This window comes from Emydura macquarii, unplaced genomic scaffold, assembly GCF_026122565.2.
Source record: "Emydura macquarii macquarii isolate MOO-44397 ecotype Brisbane River unplaced genomic scaffold, CSIRO-AGI_Emac_v2 contig_1348, whole genome shotgun sequence".
In the NCBI taxonomy this organism is placed as follows: domain Eukaryota; kingdom Metazoa; phylum Chordata; order Testudines; family Chelidae; genus Emydura; species Emydura macquarii.
Window position 1 is genome coordinate 12,671,937 of NW_027131485.1, and position 25,538 is coordinate 12,697,474.

Consider the following 25,538-nt stretch of genomic DNA (forward strand, 5'->3'; position numbering starts at 1 on the left):
CTAGGCCACAAGTTTTGGCCACCTATTCAGAGCAGGGTGAAACATGGGCCTGAAACAAGCTATATAAGTGTTCACATCTTTCAAGCATCCTCCAGCCTGGTCTATGATGTTTCCCAAGTAATTGACAGTTGCTATCTGCTTGGTATCCCATACAGATAGCTAATACTGAGCTGGTTGTAAACTAAAGTTGGAAGCTGTTTGAGGGTAGTGGCCTGGGACTTTGTTTTACCTGTGTTGATAAACCAGAACAATGCATGCTGCTCCTTGCCAGACCAGATTAGCCATAAACTGCAGCTGTTCACCAAACCGAGCCAACAAAATAATGTCAGTTTACGACGTCTTAAAGCAAAATGATGTTCAGCTCAATGCCCCTAAAGGCTGCCTTCTCAAGCTTATCCATCAACCAATACATGCCAGTATTAAACAAAAATGGAACTTCCTGTCCCACTTCCACTGGAAAAGGGACTGCAGGCAGCGGACAGTTGAAGTGAATGTCCCATTGACACAACTGATGTTGCAGCCTCTGTCTGATGCTGCCATCTTGATTCTTCACTAGACAATTTGGTGAAACCCTCCAATGCAGACACAGCAAAGCTGAATAAAAGCTGTGGAGACTGTGCCTGGTAACAACCCGTTTTAACTGGCTGCCTGAGTCGAACACCAGGATTCCTCATCTTTCTTACGCAATAACTTGACAACATTCTGATATCAAACCCATTCAGCCTTTGCTTTTGCTTTCAACAAACATCTCTGAGAGACTCAGATTGTAGCCTCATTTTTTTCTTAGTGCCAGATGCTGTGAGCATCTCCTCGCCAATCCATGGATGATGTTTAAAAGGTTGAGCACCCAGCACTGAGGTGGCAGCACTTGGCACAGATGACTTAAAACAATGCCATTCCTCATCAGATGATAGAGAGAGTAATCTTTCAACAGCCTTGAGCAGTTCAGAACAGAAAGTCATCTGATAGCTTGGTTCTAATAAGAGCTTTTGGTTGAATCAAACTAATTTTAATTCATTAACTGGCTGTTGTCAAAGTCTCGGGTGCATTTTTGTCAGCAGAAGCCAATGGTTAGTGTCAAGTTCAGCTCTTCTGCAAACTCATACATCTATGATGTTGATCACCAACAATTGTTAATGAGGCTGTGATCAATAATAGTGCTGGTGAAACCATCTGGGCTGTGTAAGGTCTGCTTGCAGCTCTTCGGGTGATGGAAGCTTGAGTCAACAATCACCATATCACTGACAGCTGCAAATTCCAGCAATTGCTGCCCATTCCTATTCTTCTGCCTAATACCAAACTTCCAGAGCATGTTTGCCCAAGTGTGGTTTATCCTTTCCTGTCTGCATGGTTATCTTGCCCAGAATCATGATGACAACATCTCTTCTCGGGGTTTCATTTTGGACTATCTGCAGTTACTGGTAAAAATATTCACAGCTGTGACTTTGACCTTGAAGTTTATGGGACTGTACACAGCAATGATGGTAAGATGCCCATAGTTGGTATGTAATCAGACACTGATGGTCACTCATTAATCATCTGCCAACCCTGCAATGCCCATCAGGCATCATGTGAAATAATTGAACAAAAAGGCAATTTTTCTTGAAAAAATTCAAAATCTTTAACCACTTCTAGATATCAGAAGTTTCCTCTCAACTGTGTTCAAATCACCTCAACATTCCCTTTGATAAAATAAAGAGATTGTGCCTTAGTCTCAGCATGAGGCATATTTTCCAGATGCTGAATCATTCTTGTGGCTGTGTTCTGAACCCTTTCCAATTTGTCAACTTCCTCTTTGACGTGTGGACACCAGAATTGGACGTCATGTCCAGTAACAATCTCACTAATGCACCTAAAATGGTAATAGTCCTCCTAGCTCCTACTTAATCCCAGGATTACATTAGCTCTTGTTGCAACACCACCACAATGACAGCTCATATTGGTTATTTACCTGGGTCCCTTTTGGAGTCCCTGCCTTCCAGGGGCATCTTGGAAGAGTGACCCCATCCTTTGTTCCTAGAGGGATGACTTTGCATCTGACTGTATTAAAGTGTGCGTTGTTTGATTGTGCCCAGTTTATGAAGTGATCCAGCTCACTCTGAATGAGTGACCTGGCCATGGCATTATTTGCTGCACTGTTAACAGGGTTAATGGTTGGGTCACATTGTAACTATGTCTACAGGACCCTCAATTTTTGGAGGTGGCCAGGTCAATTTGTGGCTCTGGAGAACAGTGCGGCCATTGACACCAGAATTGCTGCACACTCCCCATCAGCAGCTGAGCTCCTCTATTGAGCAGCTGCTGTGTTGTTACCTTTGGTCATAGGAAAGGCTATCTCAACATCACTAGTGAACAGGACTAAGCACAAGACTGGGATTTCCAAGCCCAGCTCTGACTCCCCTGAGCAGAGCTGGTGCTAGGCAGTGACGAAGGCAATTGCTTAGGGCCTCCAACCAACTCAAGGGCAGTGTAGATAACTCTTTCAACAGTGGAATTCACAGTGCTTACATACGCCATCCAATGCCTTACGAGAGTTAGGTGCCAAAGGGCGTGTCTACATTTCAAGCAAGAGGTGTAAATTTCAGCCTGAGGAGACGCTCGCACTACCTCTAATTGAGCTAGCACACTAAAAAATAGTGTTGAATCCCTGTGGCACAAGCAGCCCTGACTGTCTCCGATGAGTACATGCCCATAAATGGTTAGCCTCTCCTACTGTTCATGCTGCCACACTACCCTCTATTTTCAGCACACTACCTCAGTCAGACTGGGCTTGAAGTCCCTGCTCCAAATCTCACACAGAGTAGGAATTCAAACTTGCACCTCCTGTATTCCTGGTGAGGGCCCTAATCACTGCACTATTGGGCGTAATGGGCCATATCCAGTTATTAAGTATTTTTAGTGCAGTAGCAACTTGGAGCATCAGTCAGAGACCAGAGCCCTGCTATGCTAGGTGCTGTACAAACCCATAATAAACATAGTCCCTGCCCAAAAGATTGTACAATCCGAGCATGAGATGAAACAGCAAGTGGTTATGACAAACAGACAGGGGCAGTAGTGAAAGGATTGTGGTCAGTGTGATAAGCAACAGTGCTGTATTTCCAGATCTGTGCCATCACCCATGGTTACAAAAGCAGGCTGCTGCCACTGCAGTTTTGCTAGTGTCTTACACAGAGCCGCTGCCTGTCTTGTGGCTGTCATGCTCATTTAGCACGGTAAAATTCTCTCTGCAACAGATTCTGCATTTGTTACTTCAGTCACACTAAAAAGGCATATTGTTTCTGAATGGGAAGCTTCTCAGGGCTGAGAGATGGATGTTTGGCCCTTCTTTCCTCTTCAGGCACTCACAGAGATTATAAAATTATTTCACTCGTCTGAAGCACCCATCCACCAAAAACAATGCAACTGCCTCTTTGAATGTGATGTGACCTGAGGGGATCAATAGCCTGGCTAGCAAGCGATCACAGAGATGGCATGCCTGTCCTAGGTAATAGAGAAGAGTCCATTCAGCCTAATGTTATGTAATTAATGTGCAGACCGCTGAAAGGTACAGAGTGAAGATCTGAGTCATTTTCTTACATTTTTGACAGCTCTAGTCAAAACAGTGAGACCAAAAATGCAATACTAATAGAAGAAAATAGCAAAATGCTGCAGAGACCCCTCAAAATACTGTGTGGTTTATTAATAGCAATTAGCTACACAAAGCCATTGTAAAATGTTAACTCTTTCAGTGCGCTAGGATTCTGACTAGAACACAAAGCATCAGAATGAATGCTGTGCTAGAACAAATTATTATTATACCACTGTTGCTATGATTTATTATATTTATATTTACATTCTACAATTCTAATACTATCCTGAATAAGAAAAAAACAAGGTTAAATAATTATAAAGAAAGGAAAACATGGTAAAATAGTTGCTGATGAAAAGATACATAGAAAATAGGAAAATATACAAATCAGCCAGGATGAGTGACAGGCATTCTTGGGCATTAAGGGGATCAGATAACCAGGAGAAGAAATTTTAAAAGAAAAATGTAAGTGATAAAATTGTTTAAGAACATTTTACTAGATGTGCAAAGAGCCATAGTTACAAAAGAAAGGTAAATTGGTTAAAAATATCCTACTTTAGAGGGGAAGGTAAAGCAGCAAATAATGAAATGAAAGAATATAACAAATAGAGAAAAAAAAAAAAAAGAGATGCTGATAACAATGAATACAAGTTAGAATTTAAGAAATGCAGACATTTGATAACGGATGCTAAAGTTATCAGTGAAAACTCCATGCTCAGACAAGTTAAGAACACAAAGGAACTTTTAAAAAAATCATCAGGAACAAGGAATCCTAGCAATAGCATATGTCCATTACTAGATTGAGATGGTAAAATGGTAAAGCTTACCAAAATTTTCACTAGTTTTTATTTTTAAAATTAAAAATGTTTTTTGATTAAAACATAAACCTTTGCAAGAATTTTTCCATTTTCATTGAAATTTGGCAGGGTTTTTATTAAAAACCTAACATTTTTTCATTTTAAAACCTGAAAAACCAAAAATTTAGTTTTCAAGATTCAAAAACTAACATATGTTTGGTTTTCAGTTTTGTGATGGACGTACAGAAAAATTCAGTGAAGATTTAGATCAAAATGAAAAAAAAAAATTGTCTGACTTTTTGGAGGAAATAAATATAATTCTCAACTAGATCTATAAAACTATCAATACAGATGCAGAAAAGAAAAGTGTTCAATCAATATTTCCATCCTTTATTTGCAAAGAAACTGGATGAAGTATCCACATCATACAATGACAATGAAATATTTCCATTCTAACAGTATCTAAAAAGGACGTGAAACAGCAGCTAGCGAAATTAAATGTTTTAAAATTTGCAGCTTTTGAGATCTTGCAGCCAAGAGACTTAAAAGAATTGGCTGAGGGATTCTGTAGATTGTCGAGGTTAATTTTTTAATATAACTTGGTATATAGGAGAAGTTTTAGAGGACTAGAAGAAAGATGAAAATAGTAATGTCACTATCATAGCACAGGTAGTGGCAGAGAAGGCACAGCTGACTTGGGCTAAGTACACATCCCCACCAAGTTGTATAGAGGCATAATTTTGCATTTGGCTGCATAAAAGCATATTTTGTTTGAATGGGCGCAGCTTACCAGATGATGAAAATGGCAGCCACGCAGCAAAGCTATATTTAGAACTTTCCTGATGAATCAAGAGATTTTAAAATGAGCAACAGATCCTTTATCCTCTCCCCTCGCCTTTCAGAAAGCAGAAATCACAGAGGATTTAAACAGCAACTGTCATGGGCAGCATTAGGAAGTCATAGAGATGGGAAAAGCTAACCATCTGCCTTACTTGCATGGGGGATCCAAACTGTCCTCTATGCACCATGGTGGAATATAGTATGTGCTCTAGGTCAGGGGTTCTCAACCGGTGGTACGCGTACCACCAGTGGTACGCGGAAGACGGCTCGGTGGTACGCGAGGGAAAATGCGCCGCCGATTCCGCCGCCGAATCCTCCTCTCACCACCGGCGATAAACCCTGCTAAACCCCCCCTTGCCGCCGCTGATAAACCCTGCTGCCGCCGAATCCCCCCCCCTTGCCGCCGCCGAGAAACCTTGCCGCCATCGAATCTTTCCCCATTTGCCGCCACAGAGAAACCGCGCCGCCGCCAAAAGTCCCATCCTCTCTGCCGCCGAAAACTCGGAAACGGCGGCAGGGCTTCGGCGGAGGGCATCGATGCCTCCACGCACCCCCACAGTTTTACCGAGTCCTACTCGGGCCCGGTACAGTACTTGACCTGACTGTACCTGACCCGAGTGGTACTCTATAAAAAAAGGTTGAGAACCGCTGCTCTAGGTGATCAGTACACATTAGCAACTGCTGAGTTAATCAGCAGCACCTAGGCATCTCCACCCACTGCCTCCTCTTTAAAGAGACAGAACACAGTGTGATCCTTTTCCACAGACAGGTTCAAGGTTTGAGACCTTCGTCTCTCCTCATTTACCAGTATGCAGCTGCAGAGACTATCCACATGGCTTGGAGAATGAAACCCCAAAGCTCCAATGCCTTCCATTGAAAAACCCCTTCTCTAGTCTTTAAATCACAGCCTGTCACTGGCACACAGAGGTCTCCATGCTATCAAGGAAAGAACGCGTTGTGAAAGCCCATGCTGATCAGTGTAAACACTAGCTCAGTGCCACCCCCCGCTTTTAGCAGCTGGAGGAGAGGCATCCTCACTTGTTAAGGAAACAGGCAGCTGCTCCATATGTCCCCCGCAAACTTGCAAGAAGCCCTGATACTTCATCCCTTCAAAATTTTCCACACACATTTTAATTTTTCATTGAAAATTGCCCTTTCCCAAATGCTGTAAATGTTTTCATTCAGAAAGGCCAGGCAAAGGAAGCTGGGTTTTGTGGGTGTGGGAGCAGTGAGTGAGAAGAGTGCACTACCGTCACAGCTGTTTGAGGCAAGCCAGGGGGACTCTGCTGGGCCCCAGGGAAGGAGGGGAGAAGCTGAAGAAAAGGGGTGAGTCAGTTGGCAGGGGCACAGGAGAGAGGGAGCTGCTGCTACCCGAGGAGAGGAGATGTGGGAAGGACCATGCAGAAGCTCTTGTGTTTAGCTTTAGAGCGGGGGCAGGGAGGCTTAACTGCATTTTTGGCAGTGACAAAAGTATTGGGCGCGTCAGAGCCGCCTCATGCACAGGTGCCTGGCTGAGTGCAGGAACCACACGCTGGCAGCCCTCCTCCAAGGTGGTAACCAACTTTTCAGGCGCAGGTCTCCCCGCTGGAGAAGCAGCAGCTTCCATCATCAGATCCTGGTGGAGCCAGGTGCTGCTGCGGAGGGATCGGTGGGTACCATTAATGGACATGACTGCCGGAGACCCGGTGCCCCCCCGGAGAGAGGAAGGTGGCTAATGGAAGAACACACCCTGCACTGCTATATGGGGGAAATGGGGCTACTCTCCTCCAGACATGCCCACAGCAGCGACCCCTGACACTGTGCTCCCACCCATGAGGGCACGGGAGAGGCCTCCCTTCCAAGGAGGACATTGCTGGAGGAGCTATAGGATCTGGTGACTCCCCACAGCCTCGGGCCTCCTTCTGAACCATGTTTTGAAAGAAAAACTAATAAAAGGGAGTATGTTTAGAACCCCAAAAAGCCAATCAAGCCCTAAAACAAATTCAGAGACAGAGGCAGACGGGGTCAGACAGTTAATCCAACATGGGTATGGTTGGCTGAGCTAGTCCTGCTCCCTCTGTCTATGCCCTCCTCCCCCACTACAATAAGTGGGTGACATGATGAAATCACTCCATGTGACAGCACTTCGACAAGTCACATGTGTCTGTCTGCGTCGCTCAAGGTGGGCGCTGAGCTAAGTCACTCTATATGCTGAGGAAGGGGCTGGAGAATGCAAGTGCACTATATTATATCACAGACAGGGACTTACTGCTGCCAACCATCTCCAGACTCTCCTGCCCCTCTTCTTCTGCCCGGGTTTATTTTGGTTTTCTGTTCCTTTGGATGAATGATATTCTCTCCACAGGACAGATAGGCGCCTGTTTGTCTCTATAGCACATGCCACACTAAATGGGCATTCTGACGACACACACCAAGGTGGACAGGATAGGTGGGTGACCGCAAGCTGGTGCAGTGCTGGCCACACATCTCTGGCTATTTGCCAGTATGACAGAAGGTCTGAGTTAGCGGTCAATCTCCTGAGATCATGGAGACATCCCTCCCATTCACTGTAGCAGCAGCACACTGGTCCTCAGAGGACCCAGAAGCAATGCTGACCAATCAAAAGCCCTCCAGACTGCCCCAAAAGGACCATGCCCTCTGCTGCTGCATCTTCCAGGATGTTACTTGTGGGTGGTAATGCTGCTGGCCACGTGTTGGAGGCTCTTGGTCATGGATGTCAGGTACCATGTCTGAGCGTCTACCTTTAAATGCCCTCCTCCTCCCTGAGGGAAAGGAAGCCATGGTGCTTTTGAAACAGGGGGCTAGGTGTGTTGCAATCAGGTACAGTTTCTTTTCCCTTATTGCTTGTAAATGGCAATTCCCGCACATGTACAGACTTGCTGGTACCACATCATCCCTGCCACCAGCTTTGTGGCCACCTTGAAGTGCTCTAAGCTATAGCAGATCTTCTCCGGGAGCAGCCAGAGGAGTGGTGACAAGTCCAGGATGGTGCAAAATAGGATTGGCTGGATATATGCCATCTGGGAGCATCAGCAGCTGCAGGATCTTGGGTACAGCAGGCTTGTCTGAAGCCAGCCTGAACAAGGAGCAGTTGTATCTTGCTGATGCACACCAGAATCTGTCTCTTCATAAGCTTGTATTTGACAGACAGAGAGAAAGATCACCAGCTCTTGGGGTCTTCCATGGTTTTCCTGGTTTCAAAATGGCTACAACCTTTGCTCTGTGCCAATTTTTTGGGATGTGGTTGTCCTGGAAACACTGCTTTAGAAACCAAAGCAGCCACTTTTTGGCTTTTAGCTTAGGTATAGTAGGAACTCCATATAGGTATAATCCAGGTCTGGAGCCTTTCCTGTTTTCATAAGCTTTATGGTCCGGTCCAAATCTTTGCCTGAATAAAAAGATCCATCAAGTTTGAATCCACTAAGAGCCTGCCACCTCTCTGTAACCTCAGTTTTGACTGCAGCACTGAAAGACTTATCCAGGTTCTCTCTGCAGGCAATAGCCATTAGCTGGGAATTAACAGCATTTGTGGAGACAGAAAACACCTTTTTGATGAGGCTGGAATCTCCAGAAAGTCTTTTAATAGTTTGCCAGGCTTTCCAACTTGAATGAGTAAAGTCCATGTTTGTGATTGTGTCTGACTTTGTCTACACTTGCTGCCAAATTCGGCGGCAGTCAACGGGAGATACGCAAGCTACTCTACGAAGCTTGTGTATCTCCCATCGACTTCCTAACTCCTACTTACCGCGGTGTCTTCAGTTTGCAGTGCCGACAGGAAATGTGCTCCCGTTGATGCAGCATTACTCCACCTGGTGGAGGTGGATTAATAGCATCAATTTCCAGGTCGATTGAGCGGCTCTCCACTTCCGCTCAATCAATCCAGATAAATCAATCTGATGGAGGCAAATATGCCACCGTCAGTCTAGACATAGCCTCCCTCTGTTGGTCACATCTTCTTTGATCCAGCAGTTGAATGAATTCCTTGCTCTTATTAACAACCTCCTGTTTGTTACTGGCAGATCTGAATTCCTGGCAGAGCTTGATTGCCTTTGATGACCACCCAGGGATAGAATGCTGGCAATAGACTCTAGGGATTGATTTCTTAGCAGCTGCCTGAACTAATTCACTATTCAAGCAGCTCTAATTAAGCTTCAGCCTTATTGTTCCAGTGTGCTGTGTTCCTTTCCCCTACCCTGCGTCTGTGTGGTCTGTTTATTCTGTAGGGACTGTGCTCACCACAGAGTAGCAGACAGTGGCGCCCTGTGCTTGGTTTGTCCTTAGGCTGTACTGTAATAAATAATAATTCAGTTAGCGTCTCCTCACTCAGATGGCACATACCAGTGCACCTGTGGGACGAGCCAACAGCACTCGGTGTCAGGAGAATAGTTTAAGTGAAGATATTAATAGACTCTAGGGCCAAAAGAGGCCATTATGATCATCTAGTCTGACTTCCTCCATAACACGGGTCAGAAAAAAATATCATCCAGTGATTCCTGCATGAATCCATAACTTCTAATTGGGCTAGAGCATGTCTTTTAGAAAGAGACACCCAATCTCAACATAAAGACTCCAAGTGATGGAGAAGCTGCCACCTCCCCAGGTAAGCTATTCAATGGTTAAATTATCCTCACTGTAAGAAATTTGCACCTTATGTCTAGTCTGAATTTGTCTGGCTTCTGCTCCCAGGCACTGGATCTTCTTGTGCCTTTATCTGCTGGACTAAAGAGCCCTCTGCTGTTTTCTCCCCAGGGAGGTACTTACAAACTGTGATCAAGGCATCTCTGAACCTTTCTGATGAAAACATTCCATAGGGCAGAAGGAAGAAAATGGCTCCTGAGGGGTATTGGAGATCACCATTCTCCCCATTGCAGGCCTTCTCTATGCATTGTGGCAGGCAGCCGACCTCCCCCTAGCGGGTCTCACGCTTTGGTTGCTTGTAGTGGGTCAGGGCGTCTCTAGTCACCCCGTCTTCCCCGAGGAGGGGGTAGGGACCCGGGCCCACCCGCTCCTCCGGGTCCCAGCCCAGGGGCCTGTGAGAAGCAGCTAGGTGCTGCTGGCACCGTGTTCCCAACTGCACTTCTCTTCCCCTGGGCTAATTTTCCCCCTCCTTCTGGCTTCTTGAGCCTGGTACCTTTCTCCAGCCTGTTCCTCCACAGGATCTCTGCACTTTGGTCTCTTCCTCCTTGCAACTCAGCACTCCTACTCCTCCCAGCTCATGCACTGTCTGTTTGGGGGGGCGGAGGGCTTTTATGGAGCACCTGGCTGGTCCCTAATTGGCTCAGCTGCTCCTAATTGCCCCCTAACGAGACTCAGCTAATCTGCAGGGAACAGAGCTCTGAGCATTCTGAGGCTTACGTATCTGCCATAAATCACTTTCCTACAGCTTTCTGCCCTTGCTATACCACAGCATGTATTGCTATTATCTGCCTCACCTGTGCCCCACTGTTTGCTCCATGGTCCATAAATTGACAGGACAATGGCCCCTCCCTTTCCTGCCCACCCCACCCACCTACCTCTTAAAGTTCAGGACCCTGATCTTCACATGGGTGTGGAGGAACACCAGCAGCTGTAGCGGCTCCTGGGGGCATGACCACACGTAGTGCTGCTGTGCTCACAGAACCACTGGGCCACCACAGAAACAGATGGCCAGGTAGCAGCAAACAGGAAAAGCAGTCAGAGGAAAGGGAAGGAAGGGTTGCTGCTGTTTGCAGAGTGGACCATTGCTAGCAATTTAGCTGTGCAGGGCAGGCCCACCACTGCTAAGGCTTTTCATTCAGTTACCCCCAAAGAAATCACCCTTCCTAAACATAGGTTTAGTTTACGTTTTTGAGAACTGCAACATTTCAAAACTGTGGAACAGGGATACCATCGGAACCTGACAAAGCCGGATGAATGACATTCAGTGTTGGCAAATGCCAGCTAATGCACACTGGAAGAGTAATTTTGACTTCTCACACTCCTTACTGGATTCTAAATGCACAAAAACCATTCTGAGTTGCACTACAGACAGCTTAGTAAAGTCCTTTGCTGTGTGCAGTGGTGGCCAACAAGCAAAGAAAATATAAGGATGGAAAATAATGCAAATAGTGTTATACAGTCAACTCTATCGCCCCCGTCCCAAAAATATACCAGAAATCAAAGAGCTCCAGAGATGGGCAAAGCAAGTGATAACAGGAATGGTTAGACTTCTGTATGAAAAGGCATTGAAAAGACTGGGACTATTTAAAGGAGGAGCTGAACAACAGGGGACATGATAGCGGTATACTAAATAAGGAATGGGCAAGAGAAGGTAAATTAGATGCTCTTATTCCCCCTCCAATAAAAAACAAGAACGTGGAAATATTCAATAAAATTTAAAACTAATAACAGGAAATACTTTTTTTAAACAATAGAATCCACTAAAAATCCACCAAAAAGAACACCATTTGCACATGTACACCTATAATCACGCTAGGTGAAGTTCACACTTGCGTAGAGCACCATCACAAAAAGATGCAAAATAAAATGGTGCATCAGTCTCAGCAGCATGATTTCACCCTGTTGTCTTTTGTCTGTGCCAATTTTTATCCTGCCAGGATGAATTTTATCTGTGCGCCTGTGACTGTTGCTGTTGCACTTGTCACTCAGTACAAAAACAAATTGCATAAAAAACCCTAACTATGAGTGAAAACTTTAACCAGCAGAATCTCTCTCTCTCTCTCTGTCTCCCGCTCATATAAGATAACTGCCTCTTTCTCAGCAAATCATTAACTATTTATATTTATTCATATTTAAATTATTTTGATTATATTTAAATATTGAAATTTATATATTTATAAATATTTAATATTTATAATTTAAAAATGCATTGTGTGTAGATAGATATTATTTTGTGGAAATGTTATAGTTAATTTTGCAGTTTAAACTTGCCACATAATTCTCTTTGTGCAAGAGTGCAGACTAAGACAGGAACACAAAGCATGAGTTTAGGGCCCCAGCTCCTGGCTTTAGGTGAGGCTATCAGAATCTCAGCTTTCATTTAAAAACTCTCCCAGCAGTGACAAAATGTTTGAAAATGCAACCCACGAGTTATTGCTACAGCAATCTCTGCCTGAGTCTGCAGACAGCCTAATACAATAACTCTGAGAACTATAAACTGTGTCATTTATCTTATAGGAACATAGGAATTGCCTGACTGAATCAGACCCAGAGTCCATCTAGCCCTGTGTTGTGTCTCTGACAGTGACCAGAACCAGATGCAGAGAAAGATATAAGACCTCCACAATAGGCAGATGTGGAATAATCTTCCCCCATACAGGTCATATCCTCATCTCTTCTAGTTAAAGATTGGCTTGATCCCTGAAGCCTGAAGTTTATTGTCCCTTCCAAAATTTGTTCATAGTTAATTATGATCACTCTGGATCTTCTTGAGATCCATATAAATGTCCCATCTCTTTTGAACCTTGCTAAGTTCTTGGCCTCAGTGATTTCCTCATTACTAGCCCCCTTTCCCGCTCATTAATAAATATATAAAACAACACAGGACCCAGTATGGAACCTTGAGGCCCCTGCAGCTAAGCTTTGCCATGATGAAAATTGACCATTGAATTTTAGTGTTTGTTTTCTGACTCCTAGCCAGTTTTTGATATATGGCAATACTGTGCCTCTCACCTCATGGCCACTTAGCTTCTTTAGTAGCCTCTTGTATAAGACATTTGTCATGCTGGCTGGATCAGGGGGACCCTTCAGGTGTATTCGGGAACTCTGATTTCTCCCTTCTACACCAGTCTTGCGTTGGGGGTGTCATGCTGGCTGGATTGGGGGGGAGAGGGAGCACTTATTATATTGTGTGACATCAGTATGTCAAAATCATAATTCATGTAAGATTGTCATGTCAGGTACGGTTAGAAAGGCTGTAATATGCTAAGTAAGATGATAATACTTACGTTCATGTGTTATATGTGTAATGGAAGTTATGGATATATTTGATATATCAGTATTTCAAATTGTGCAATCTGAGACACACCCTTGACAGAGTGGTGGCAGAACAACAGCCTGCTTAATGGCCCATTGAAACTGTCACAGATGCAAGGGGCCCAGGGGGAAAAGCCAGAGGTATACCTAATGAGACACTAGGACTTGCTCATGTGACTCTGAATTCCATTTTGGTTCCTGTAAAATTCTACAAACAGCATGGCATGGCAGGGGCCAGAGGGTATATAAGGGAGAGGCCTGGGAATCCATTTTGTTCTTCAGTCGGGATTCAGCTTCAACCAACCAGCTCATCTACCAACTAGCTCATCTACAACTGAACTGAAGCTGTGAAACAAAGGACTGAAACCCAACCAAGTACTGGATGGGTACCAGAGGGACTATACAAGCCTGCAAACTCCACAATTCTTCTAGAAACCTGATGTATATGGACTTTCAAATCATTTGTATGTATCTGATTACTTTAATCCTTTAACATTTCTCTTATGGTTTGTTTCTTTCTTTTTATAATAAACCTTTAGTTTTAGTTACTAAAGGATTGGTTGGCGGCGTGGTATTTTGGGTAAGATCCGAATTTATATTGATCTGGTACCGTGGCTGACCCTGTGGGGTCAGAGGGAACCTTTTTAGTGAAGAGCATAGAGTTTAAGTAACTGGTCTCTTTACTGGACCTAGTGGCTGATTGGGAGCCAGAGACTGGAATGCAGTAAAGGGGGCTGTGTGTATTTGTGTACTGGCCTCTTGATAACCGGTGTGGGGAATCAAAAGCACAGTTTGTGGCTGGTTGGGAAGTCTGACTGCAGTGCCACCCACCAGTGCTGGGAGAATCTCCTCTCCTTTTACAGCCTGCCCTGACTGGCATTTTCAGGTGACTACCCTAGGCATGGAAGGGTCACAACATTGTCAAAGGCCTTTTGGAAGTTTAAATACATTATGTCAAATGGTTCTTTTTTATCCCCTACTACATTCACATATTCAAATAATTCTAAGAGATTAGTGACACACAATTTTCCTTTGCAGAAACCCTGCTGGTTAGACCCTGTCAGAACATGATCTTCCCGGTGTTTCTGTTATTCTATTTTTAATTATTGTTTCAACCAATTTGCCAGGTACAGATGTAAGGCTAACTGTTCTGAAATTCCCCAGATTTCCTCTACTGCTTTTTAAAAACATGGGTACAATAATTTGCCACCTTACAGTCCTTTGGAACAGTGGCAGTTTTTAAGTAAAAGTTTGGGAAGTTTTGTTTGCAACTCTGTCACTACCTAGTTGAGCTCTTCAGAATTCTTAGATGCATCAGCTGGGACTGGTGACTTACTGCAATTTAAATGATCAGTTTTCTCCAGCACCTTTTTCAGACTCCTCCATATCTGAGAACACCTCATCTGCGTTACCAGAAAGACTGGTCCCAGGTCAGGATCTCCCCAACAGTGTTAGTGGTGAAGACTGAGACAAAGAAATCATTTAGCTTCTCGCCAATGTCCTTATCTTCCTTAATTTCTTTCTTTAACCAATGATGATTTAGCAGACCCACCGATTCTTCTGCAGGCTTTGTGCTTTGGATATACTTAAAGAATCTCTTGTTGGTTTTTATTCCTTTAGCTATTTGCTCTTCAAACTCCATTTTGGCTCTTCTTATAGCCTTCTTACTTAATATCTGTCATAATTTATTACTCTGTTTATTGGCTCCAGAGGCTCAGATTTCCAAATTTTCAAGGATTTCAATTTGGCTTAAATAGCCTCTTGAACCTGCCATTTAAACAACATGATTTACTCCTTGCCTTCCTGGTTCTGTTCAGTACTGTGTCCCCCCTGAGATTCTAGTATAGGTTTTTCTCAATAGCATCCAAGCCCTCTCTAAGGGTTTTATTTCCATTACTTTTAACTTTAGGGCCTTAGTGACTAACCTTCTCATCTCTGTTTCTAAAGAAATCTGTGTGTCTTTGTCAATACCTGCCTCTTGGGTGTTTTTGGTGCCCTACTGCTTCTTGGATGTTTAACCTAATTATATTGTGGTCATTGTTACATTTGTCACTTTTAAAATTAACTCCTGGGTGTTACTTCAGGCTAAGTCACAAATAACCTCTCCTCTTATGTGCTCTAGAGGTAGCTGTTTCAAGAAGCAATTACACAAAGTGTTGTCAAGAAACCTTGTCCCGTTGGACCATTTGACCACCATACATATGGGTACTTACAGTTCCCCATTACTAACATTTGGTTAGATCCTGCTGCCTCTTACATCCCTCTCAACATTGTGTACTTATCATCCACCTACCAAATGCCAGATAAACTACACACTGTTGAAGCTTGACCTGTCAAGAAACCTCAGGAGCAATGGAAAGTCCAAAAGAAATTTTAGAGACTCAGAAAATGCCATAGTAATACAGGTTGCCAGATTTCTGGATTCAGGCGATAACGCACACCAGTGTCGTATTTAGAGAAAGCCTTGGAGTCTCATGTGACCTGGAAAATATCATCAGTTGTAGGTATAGGATCTCATGCAGTTCCTGATTCCCAACTGCTATCATAGCATATAGAAGACATCACAATCTTTGAGCTACTGGTATCACTTTGTCATCATCATATAACCTTGTGACAATATCTGTTAATTTGTCTAAGGTTTCTGAAAAAAGAATCATATCCCTGAGAAAGTCTCTCAAACCATTCTCTAGTATATACTATTAATTCACCCCCTCCCTCCACTGGAGAAACTATGTAATTCAAAGTTGGTTTCTTGACCTGACAGGGCTTCAGCGCTCCCTTCAACAGTACATACACGTCATCCCATATACTGTGGGTGGGCTTTGCAAAAACACTCAGTGCTGGCCTAACTCTGATCCCACTGAAGTCAATGATAAAATTCCTATTAACTTCAATGGGAACAGAATTAGACCAACACTGAGTGCTTTACAAATCCTACCTTATACATTTTCCAGTGAAACTGTGCTTTGAGATCTCATTCAAGGACTGGGTGTTGTCTGAGCATATGTAAAATGTTTCATTGCAGTTGTCAGAATAACCCAAAATGCTACATATTGAATCATTTCAACATTAAACTGCATTTCTTTATGGTGGAGCCTGATGTCACCATTCTATCCTATGGGCCAGGCCCTCTGACTGGACTACAGCTGCACAAAACACCCAAACTCATATATAGCCTGTCACAGGGTCCACTCACTGCAAGTGGTGCCTCCTGCTGGCCATCCTGGGGATTAGCTCTGCCAGCTTGCACTCTCCTTCTGGTGTTTTCTTCCATCTTGTCTCACTCTGCTGCCCTGCTCACTTCTGGATCTGTAGCTTCCTCTCTGAGGCTTGGCTCGCTAGCCAGATCACTAAAGTCCTCCCTTTCTGCAGAATTCACAGTCTTTCTAGACCTGCTGTCTGGCGCCTCTAATGCCCTTGCCAGTTCCCAGTGGCTAATAGGGGAACCCAGGCCTGTCCTCTACACTGGGTTCTAGCCCAGGGACCCTAAAACCAGCAGCCACAGTCCCTGTACAGTCCTGCCTCTTGCTGCTGTTTCCCTGGGCTTCTTCCTACGTACCTGGCTTTCCCCCGCTCTGAGAGTGACTGCAGCCTACTTCCCTGAAGCCTTTCCCTGCAACAGCAATCCCCCTCTCTGCAGTTAGCTACCTGGCTTTATACAGGCCCTGCCTGTTCCTGCACAGGTGAGCCTGTCCTTAATTAGCTGCCTCCAGCCTAAATCTCCCCTGCTTGCAGCCTAATTAGCTGATTGGGCCTCCTTGGCCTAACTCAGCGACTTGCTGAGCTAGTGTGGGGAGCGTATCCCATCACATCACCCATGATGCACCACACAACTCGGTCACAGTGAAATCAGTGCACTACCTTACCAGAGATGTAGTCCCCCACAGAGCCTAGCCCATGATGGGGGTTGGGAATACAACTCCCATAAGGCAATATGCCAACGTATGTTAATGAAGTTTAATTTTTTTTTTTTTTTTAAACTGGTTCTAGCTGAATCAATCAGGGTCATTTCAAAAACAAAACATTCCAGTTTGGATCCAATTGAGCCAAAATGAAATATTTCATTCTGATTTTCCCCAAAAGAAAACTGAATTTCGCAGAAACTGCATTTTTCATTGGAAAATTACTCTGATGGAAAATTCCCAACCAGCCCTACCAATAATAGTGTTTTATGTCAAAACAGTTTGTTAAAAAAGGGAAAAACTAATAAAATTGTTTTCACTTAAAAATCAGCTGCCATTTCTAGTTTTCATCCATTAACAAGCGCAGACCTTTCTACTTCTAAGTTAATAAAATAAACCAGTTCCTATGTTATCATCTTCTGAGACAGCACACACTCTCCATCACATTTGGCATGGCTTTAACTCAGAATTTCTATGGCCAATTTGTTGTTTATTTGTTTTTTTCCGCAAACTCTACCAGTGTCCTACTTTCTTACAGTACAGATATTTAGATTTCCTTGAACTGCATTTACTTTATGAATGCGTAGACAGTTCACAGCGGGTATTATTTTCATTTACAAAGGTAAAATCCATATTTTATGCATATGCGGAGGCATTCATCTTTTTGACTGAAATGGTGGTTAGCTGTACAGTGGGGCTGCACTGGAAGCACTCCTGTCTGCCAGCATAGCAGAGAATGCTAGATTCTGCCAGTGCTGACTCAGACAGTTGTGCCATGGCAACTGCCTTCTCTACAGCAAAGCCCTCCTGTTGTAAAGATCTTTCACACAGTGTTTTGAGAGCAAACTCCTCCACAAATTGATCTCGGATCATGACTAATTCAAATGTGCCCAAAATCACACTTTCTCAGAGGCCCACCTAGTATAGTTCTGTGTGTCTAATACAGTCATGTGCTATTGCGTCCTCTGCAATATGCTGGCCTAGGATCTTTGCCGATGCCTGGAGCAGGAAGAGGGAAGGTAGATACAGGCAGCGCCTGAGTGCACCAGTGACTGTGCAGAACCAGCACCATGCTTGCCTGACATATGTGCTACTCTAAGATGGGGACTAGAACCGAGAGTGACTGTGAGACCACCCATGATATCATTATGACATAGCCACTGAATGTAACTATAACCAGACCCTAGGGCCTGGGCTTGTGCCTGCTACTCTGACTGTGGGATATGACAGGAGGTCTGGTTGTTCACTATCCTAGCAGAGGCACAGTGAGATCATGTCCACTCCTCATGTCCAGGATGGCCTGTCCCTGCTGGGACAAGTAAAGGTATTATCAGTGTGGGTGAGTGTCCCCGGAGAGTAGCCTGTTGCCAAGGCCCCTCCACATTGCTCTGAGGCCCTATGTCCTGGCCAGCTCCCCCCATAGCACTAATTTCACTCTTGACAGTGATTCTGGTGGTGTAGGTGTCTATTTGGGATCTTTCCTTTTAGGGGCAACGGAGAGGCTGGGGACCTCCAGGATGAGGAAGTCAATTTCTACAATCCATGTAATTTCCCATTCTCAGATCCACCACCTCTGGGTCTGTAAAGGGATGGCCTGATTTTTGTTCAGGGAATCTTCCCCCTTATCCCAGCCCACTCTTTACCAAGCCCAAGGTCATCTCATTCCCTTTTGGATACAGGCAGCCATTCTTCCTGAGATAAAGGCTGACTATAGTAAGGTAGTGTTGCTAACTCTGACCAATGCATTGTAAGTTTAGCTCTGTCTGAAGAAGATCTTGTGATGATGTGAAGAACTGTACTCAGAGAGAGAGAGAGAGACTGACTTTTTTTTTAAATGCAGAGCCCTATAGCGCATGTGAGGGTGCTCTCAACCAGAGACCATGAGTTCCAGTCCCAGATCTTCTACTGATAATATTTCGGTGGCCTTCACAACTCTAAATATGAGCCAAAGTCTCATACCTTTTGCACATGGGAGGGTAACAATCGTTCACCCATTTCACTGGTAACTAAGAGCTTACACAAGGTCATTTCAGGCTGAGCTGAGAAGAGAGCCCAGGGTTCTAATCAACAGAGCTAAACAAATCTCAACCCTTCTGCCACACTGGCTCTAAGAAATTAAATGCTCTGTAACCCCTGCCAATACAGTGTGGGTCTATGTCGCTCTCTAATGGCTAGTCCATGTAGAGAGGTTTGACTCTGCTACCAATTCCATGCTAACACAGTTAGGTCCCGATTTTTAAAGGTATTTAGGTACTTAAAGATGCAGATAGGCACTTTTGAAAATCCCACTAGCTGCCTATGTGCCTAACTCTTAAAATCCCACTAGGCACCCATCTACACCTTTAGGCGCCTAACTACCACTAAAAACCAGACCCCTGGTCTCACAGGTTTACGTTTAGAGCTTCCAGGTTTAGTCCTCACAGATAACACAAAAAGGTTGTTGTTACATTTGGCTGTGCTGTTTGTAACCACAATCTTCCCTCTGTAGCTTATGTGGAAAAGATCTTTACTGGGGATTTCAAGTCCTGCTGATGACCCATGTGGAGGGGTGACAAAAATGCATATTGTGCATCTTGATGTAATTTAATTATTAACCAACCTAAGTTATTAACCAATCAAGATGCTTTTACTATGTTATTAACCAATTAGGTTATCAACCTGGATTAAGTTATTTGCTGTGAGAATAATATAACACTAAATATTTCCCATCCTATAATTTAAATATGACTAGTACCATAGTAAATGAAACAATGAATTCACACGACTGGGTTCTTTTGGTTAATTATTGATCACTAATATGGCTCCTGAACCACTGAGGTCTGAGTATTGCTGATCTAAGTTTACTTGGCCCTGCCTAAGCATAGGGGTTGGATTTGACGATTTCAAGGTCCCTTCCAGTCATAGAATCATAGAAGATTAAGGTTGGGACCTCAGGAAGGCATCTAGTCCAACTCCCTGCTCAAACCAGGACCAACCCCAACTAAATCATCCCACCCAGGGCTTTGTCAAGCCGGGCCTTATAAACCTCTAAGGACGGAGATTCCACCACCTCCCTAGGTAACCCATTTCAGTGCTTCACCATCCTCCTAGTGAAAATGTTTTTCCTAATATCCAACCTAGACCTCCCCCACTGTAACTTGAGACCATTGCTTCTAGTTCTGTCATCTACCACCAGTGAGAACAGCCTAGCTTCATCCTCCCTGGAACAGCCCTCTTCAGCTAATTGAATGCTGTTATCAAATCCCCCCTCACTCTTCTCTTCTGAAGACTAAACAAGCCTAGTTCCCTCAGTCTCTCTTCATAAGTCTTGTGCTCAGCCCCCTAATCATTTTTATTGCCTTCTGCTGGACTCTTTCCAATTTGTCCACATCCTTTCTGTAGTGGGGGGCCCAAAACTGGACACACTACTCCAAATGAGGCCTCACCAGAGCTGAATCGAGGGGAATAATTATTTCCCTCGATCTGCTGGCAATGCTCCTACTGATGCAGCCCAATATGCTTTTAGCCTTCTTGGCAACAAGAGCACACTGTTGACCTACATTTCTATGATTTCTATGACTACATCATAGCAGTAAGAGACGTGAAATTAATTTGTGCAATTGTGTGGGATGTGTTGTTCATGCTAAAGTTTATTAAAAGTTTCAACCTGTTTTGTTCAACTTTTTAAAATAAAAAAGTTCCTGCACTATACAATGGCAAGAGATTATTGTCGTCATCACATTTTCAGCACACCGCCTAAGATGGTATAAGACGACAGGCCAAGGTGTTCAGCTGACACAATGAGAAAGGGTTTCTCCACAGGAGATAGACAATGCAATGTTTCAGAGATAGCTACTGGTCTGACAGAGGATTTCCCATCATGGAAGAGTCGGGAATGAGGAAACTATTCCTATTCTTGCTCTGTACAGTAAAAAAAAGCATTTTTAAATTAAATGATTCCTACCATAGATTACTGGGGGGAAAAAACTATGAACAGAATATTTTATAATGGAAGACTTAAATTCTGTGAGAACAGGGCCAGATGAATTCATGCACAAAAAAGTGGATAAAAGGACTTAGTATACCTTGCACAAATCTTTGATTCTTGTTGTCTTTAGCTGCAACAGGAAGACAATAGGCCCATCCCAACAGGTGGGACATTTTGTCTGGGGAGCATTAATTAAGCTGAAGTTGAAATACGCAATTACCAGGAAAGAAAAGCTCCAGTGATTAACAAAGTCTTTGTGTTGCTGCTAAATCCTTAGACAGGAATCTCCCATGATTTGCATGAGGAGGTAATTCCCATCTTACTGGCTTGCTACAAAGTATTACAAAGGAATAATGAGTGTAGAAATGCAAGTTTAAGCCATCTACAAATAACTAGTCATGAGACCCAGAAAACTGAAGGTCAACTGGGGCAAACTGTATGTTACTGCAAAAAATCCAACCCACCTGGCCTTCATCCCAAGCTGTACATTTGTTTGCCTTATGAATGAGAAATACATCTCTCTGTGAATAACCTGTCTTATTCAGATAGTATAATATTGCCAATCCGATGATAAACCCACTAGGATTAGAGGAACCATCAAGAATTGTTTGTTTTTTTCATAAATTGTTGCACTCTAGAAGTGACAGAGATAGCATGACACAAGAAGGAAAAAGGAACGGTCTAGGCACCTAGTGAGAGTATAACTGAGGGAATTCTGATTAATAGTCCAGGCTAACACTGAAAAATAATCCTTGAAATGAATCCAACATAAAAATCCACCAATAAGAAAAAGACTGAATAAGAAAAAGAATGTGTTATATACTGACACCACCTACTGAATACCAATGGAAGCAGCAAAGAAACAGAGCGCTGAAATAGGAGTACCCAGCTGGCCAGCGTCCAGTAGAAAATAAGGGGACTGCCTTCCTCCAATGGACCCTGACCACAGTATATAAGCTGGGATCACCTTGTGGGACCCGAGAGCTTGCTGAACCCCTGCAGACAGCCTCTTCCCAGGCCAGAATCACAGGATGGAGCAAAGGTGACTGAACCCGCAAATAAACTGCAGAACCCAGGAATGAGACGAATGTCTGGGTCATCCATGAGGAAAGGATTGTCCCCTATTTCGTGGATAATTAGTAGTGGTGGCATTTAATTTCAAATATTGTATTTCTCCTTCTATTCTGTACTATAAATAACAGAAGGTTAGCTTGTTGAGTTTGCACTCTTTAGTGAGACCTCAAGGAATCATATTCTGGATTGTAACTAACTGCTATTAGCATGCTCTCCTTCGTCCAGCACATTGGCCTGAGAGAGATTTAAAACAATAACTATAATCTGTTTTCGATATTTTAAACTTGTCCTTTTTATTCCATGTGATTCAAACAACAGAGACTATAATCTTAGTTTTGAAATCTAACTGGCATCTTGAGGAGTTCACAAAATTAATCTCCATTTACACTTACACCATCTTGCAGCAATGCAATGACTTTCCCTGAGGCTCTTTACTCCACCACCACAATTGGTTCCCAACCAAAAGGAAGATATCAAATCTCCAGCGTAAGCCAGGCAAAGAATGTCCTGTGTCCCTGGGGCCATGGAGTGTATGAGGTTAGCACTGGAGGCACCAATCAGTGGTAGCCATTTTGGGGGGGAGGGGGAGGAAGGAGGAGAAGAACTCTCCAATGCAGCCCAGCCTAAGCCCCCTGAGGGAACCAGCCGTTTAAATAAAACTAGAAAATTAAACACACACAAACAGCTTAATTTGCTCTAAAGCACAAATGTCATGGCTGTGCTTTTTGGTATGTGTAGGAGATGGGAGTGACAGCCTCATGGACTGTGTTATTGACCGTGCTGTGGCTATAAGATGTGTGCTATTGACTGCCATGGGGCTGTAAGGAATATTTAATTAACAGTTCTGTGACTTTATGAAGTGTGTTATTGACACTGTGGTGGCTATATGGAGTGTGTTATTGACAGAGCTATAGGCTATACAGAGCATGTTATTGACCACCCTGTGGTTATACTGAGTTTGCTATTGTCAGCCTTGTGGGCGATATAGAGCAGGGTTGTAGCTATATGGAGTGTGCAACTATACCGAAGGCATCTGTCCTTACTGCTGGCGGCCTGGTGGTTACAGTACTCACCCGGAGCATTGGAGACCTAGGGGCAATTCCTCCCTCTGTGAGATATGAAGAAGGGTTGTGAACTTGGATTTCTTAGTTCTTACATGAGTGCCTTTCCCCCTGGTCTATGGGATAGTTTGGTGTAGGAATTTGTCCATCCCTCCTGCTGATGCTGTTCCGCAGTGTGTGAAATGATTAAACATGCACTGGTTCAAAGAGAGAGAGAGGGAGTGAGAATGACTCTTTAGTCCAAAGGTTGTTACTTACCTGAGAGGTGGGAGACCCAAGCTCAGATTCCTTCTCCACATCAGGGGGAAGAGAACCTGGGTCTCCCCTGTCAAAGTGAGTACCCTAACCACTAAGCTAATGTTATAAGAGAGACAGCTGCCCCACACTTGTTTTGTGCAAAGTTAGGCATCAGCTGCTGCCGTTCCTGCAAAAAAATGCTTAGGCACCTGACTTGAGGGAGGGTTCACAGCTGAGAATCACAAATGAAGAGAGGTGCCACCCTCCAGCTGGGACTTAGTCACCTCAGTTCCTGTGAGGTGCAGGATTAGGCCACAGCCCTTTGCTTGCTAACTGCTATTGACAAGCTTATATGGCTCTCTGCTCAGCGTTCTGGTTTCTGTGAATCTCTTTCTTTGGTGCCTAACTCTCCCTATGCACTGTGTAGGAAGCCTGGGCACCTAACTCGGGGCTGTGGAGTCCATAGGCCCCTAAAAGCGAGGGGCTGCAATGCTCAGCATTGCAACACCTAAGTCATTCTGTGTGTTGAGTAAGCCCTTTGGCTACATGGAGTGTTCTGTAGACAGTGCTCTGGCTTTTTGACGTGTGTGAAGGTGGCAAAGGTTTGGCAGGGGGTGTGGTGGTGAGCCAACTACCATGCTCTGAGCCATCCTTTCTGGGTAATGCATTCAGAGGCAGAAGGACTTTGAGGAAAGCTGGGTGTTTGTCCCGCACAGTGCTTCTCACATCTGCAGCACGAAGTAACTATGTGCGCCCCCCCGCATAACTGCTTCCAGTTCCTAGCTGGTAGGTATGTGGTCAGGGCCCCAAGGAGCCTGCCTTACTGCCAAGCACTTCCAAGTGTGCTCCAGTAGCAGCTCTGTCAGGCAAGTCAAGTGCTCAAGGCTGTGCTAGGCCGGTCCTGTGCCTGACTGCTGTGGAGGCATGTTGGGGAAGAAGACAAGGCTCTGCCTTCAGTGCACCTTCAGAGCAGCTGCCTTAATTTAGTTCTAAATGTTCTCCACTCCAGCATGGCTTTATCTCCTGAGCACAGCTCATAATAAAGGGTCTATACAGGCTTACCTCAGTGCGTGAACGGGACTGGATTCACACGATGAGGAGACGCACAGGCAAACTGGGCTATAAACAGTAGTGGGCTGACCCTGGCTTGGGTATGAGCGCCACCCTACTCTGACTAGCTCCTGCTATTTCAAAATCAGTGAGAAAAAAGTCCTTTTTTCCTGTCATATTTTATTTTTTCATACGTTTTTATGGTCAGGCCTTTGCCTTCATTCCACCCCAAGCAGGTTTTCTATAGGACGATCCCAAATCAGGAGTTCCCTCTGATCACATAAGCAAGATGGCCCAAGCACACCTTTCTGTTGAACAAGCTTTAGTGACTGACAAATTCTTCAATTACCACCTCACAAAGCCGCACTTCCTGTCCCAACCTTCCAGTATGTTAGCAAGCAACCCAGTGCTTTGGGATAGTGCAGACCTCATGACATTATCAAGCTCCCAGTCAAGACAGCCCCAATTTATAGAATATTTGTCCTGTTTTCCTACCACCTCTAAATTCTTTCCATATTCTACCCAAGGAATTCTTGCTTTAGCTCTGTATGGAATTCCACCTTCTCGGGCCTGGCGAATCCTTTTCTGTTTTGCTTTAAGTAATTGTTTTACACTCAGGGCTGGATTAAGGCAATCTGGGGCCCTAGGCGCATTCCTACATGCAGCTTCCCGAGACACCACCACAGAGGATGCTGAATCAGTAGCAGTGGGCCCCTCCATCTCCCCCAGAAGTGATGTGAGCAATACATCTGCTTTAATTGAGGGTGTGGGGCCAGGCAGCTTCCTCCCTAGCTGTAGTGGCTGCTGCTCCTGCCTTTGCTAGAGGCTCACTGCAGCGGTCACTGCCTCCGGGGACACCTGGGTCACGTTTTCATGCTTTGTTTTGCAACCACATGAACTAGAAAACAATTTTTCAAAATTAAATCTTGGATTCTGGTATCCTCGCACAGCTTGGGGAGCAGGAGCCATGGGCCTATAGTCCCTTAATCCAGCCCTGCTTGCTTATCTATTAACACCTTCCATCCAGTAGCATTTTACTGGGGGCGAGGTTAGTAAATATCACTACTCCAATTTTAGTCAGAGAAACTG

General features: G+C 44.2%; 1 protein-coding gene across 9 annotated transcripts in view; it reads right to left on the bottom strand.

Annotated features, from left to right (window-relative positions):
- The window catches only part of GSG1L (GSG1 like), a 103,381-nt gene that overhangs the window by 67,051 nt on the left and 10,792 nt on the right, over positions 1–25,538 (bottom strand). The gene's annotated exons all lie outside the window — the stretch shown is intronic.